The following is a 2,596-nucleotide window of genomic DNA, read 5'->3' as shown; positions in this document are numbered from 1 at the left end:
CCTAAACCCTAAACCCTAAACCCTAAACCCTAAACCCTAAACCCTAAACCCTAAACCCTAAACCCTAAACCCTAAACCCTAAACCCTAAACCCTAAACCCTAAACCCTAAACCCTAAACCCTAAACCCTAAACCCTAAACCCTAAACCCTAAACCCTAAACCCTAAACCCTAAACCCTAAACCCTAAACCCTAAACCCTAAACCCTAAACCCTAAACCCTAAACCCTAAACCCTAAACCCTAAACCCTAAACCCTAAACCCTAAACCCTAAACCCTAAACCCTAAACCCTAAACCCTAAACCCTAAACCCTAAACCCTAAACCCTAAACCCTAAACCCTAAACCCTAAACCCTAAACCCTAAACCCTAAACCCTAAACCCTAAACCCTAAACCCTAAACCCTAAACCCTAAACCCTAAACCCTAAACCCTAAACCCTAAACCCTAAACCCTAAACCCTAAACCCTAAACCCTAAACCCTAAACCCTAAACCCTAAACCCTAAACCCTAAACCCTAAACCCTAAACCCTAAACCCTAAACCCTAAACCCTAAACCCTAAACCCTAAACCCTAAACCCTAAACCCTAAACCCTAAACCCTAAACCCTAAACCCTAAACCCTAAACCCTAAACCCTAAACCCTAAACCCTAAACCCTAAACCCTAAACCCTAAACCCTAAACCCTAAACCCTAAACCCTAAACCCTAAACCCTAAACCCTAAACCCTAAACCCTAAACCCTAAACCCTAAACCCTAAACCCTAAACCCTAAACCCTAAACCCTAAACCCTAAACCCTAAACCCTAAACCCTAAACCCTAAACCCTAAACCCTAAACCCTAAACCCTAAACCCTAAACCCTAAACCCTAAACCCTAAACCCTAAACCCTAAACCCTAAACCCTAAACCCTAAACCCTAAACCCTAAACCCTAAACCCTAAACCCTAAACCCTAAACCCTAAACCCTAAACCCTAAACCCTAAACCCTAAACCCTAAACCCTAAACCCTAAACCCTAAACCCTAAACCCTAAACCCTAAACCCTAAACCCTAAACCCTAAACCCTAAACCCTAAACCCTAAACCCTAAACCCTAAACCCTAAACCCTAAACCCTAAACCCTAAACCCTAAACCCTAAACCCTAAACCCTAAACCCTAAACCCTAAACCCTAAACCCTAAACCCTAAACCCTAAACCCTAAACCCTAAACCCTAAACCCTAAACCCTAAACCCTAAACCCTAAACCCTAAACCCTAAACCCTAAACCCTAAACCCTAAACCCTAAACCCTAAACCCTAAACCCTAAACCCTAAACCCTAAACCCTAAACCCTAAACCCTAAACCCTAAACCCTAAACCCTAAACCCTAAACCCTAAACCCTAAACCCTAAACCCTAAACCCTAAACCCTAAACCCTAAACCCTAAACCCTAAACCCTAAACCCTAAACCCTAAACCCTAAACCCTAAACCCTAAACCCTAAACCCTAAACCCTAAACCCTAAACCCTAAACCCTAAACCCTAAACCCTAAACCCTAAACCCTAAACCCTAAACCCTAAACCCTAAACCCTAAACCCTAAACCCTAAACCCTAAACCCTAAACCCTAAACCCTAAACCCTAAACCCTAAACCCTAAACCCTAAACCCTAAACCCTAAACCCTAAACCCTAAACCCTAAACCCTAAACCCTAAACCCTAAACCCTAAACCCTAAACCCTAAACCCTAAACCCTAAACCCTAAACCCTAAACCCTAAACCCTAAACCCTAAACCCTAAACCCTAAACCCTAAACCCTAAACCCTAAACCCTAAACCCTAAACCCTAAACCCTAAACCCTAAACCCTAAACCCTAAACCCTAAACCCTAAACCCTAAACCCTAAACCCTAAACCCTAAACCCTAAACCCTAAACCCTAAACCCTAAACCCTAAACCCTAAACCCTAAACCCTAAACCCTAAACCCTAAACCCTAAACCCTAAACCCTAAACCCTAAACCCTAAACCCTAAACCCTAAACCCTAAACCCTAAACCCTAAACCCTAAACCCTAAACCCTAAACCCTAAACCCTAAACCCTAAACCCTAAACCCTAAACCCTAAACCCTAAACCCTAAACCCTAAACCCTAAACCCTAAACCCTAAACCCTAAACCCTAAACCCTAAACCCTAAACCCTAAACCCTAAACCCTAAACCCTAAACCCTAAACCCTAAACCCTAAACCCTAAACCCTAAACCCTAAACCCTAAACCCTAAACCCTAAACCCTAAACCCTAAACCCTAAACCCTAAACCCTAAACCCTAAACCCTAAACCCTAAACCCTAAACCCTAAACCCTAAACCCTAAACCCTAAACCCTAAACCCTAAACCCTAAACCCTAAACCCTAAACCCTAAACCCTAAACCCTAAACCCTAAACCCTAAACCCTAAACCCTAAACCCTAAACCCTAAACCCTAAACCCTAAACCCTAAACCCTAAACCCTAAACCCTAAACCCTAAACCCTAAACCCTAAACCCTAAACCCTAAACCCTAAACCCTAAACCCTAAACCCTAAACCCTAAACCCTAAACCCTAAACCCTAAACCCTAAACCCTAAACCCTAAA

The sequence above is a fragment of the Theobroma cacao genome, chromosome 3 (genome assembly GCF_053813885.1).
Source record: "Theobroma cacao isolate CCN51 chromosome 3, ASM5381388v1, whole genome shotgun sequence".
NCBI classification, from domain to species: domain Eukaryota; kingdom Viridiplantae; phylum Streptophyta; class Magnoliopsida; order Malvales; family Malvaceae; genus Theobroma; species Theobroma cacao.
This window is presented reverse-complemented; position numbering follows the sequence as displayed.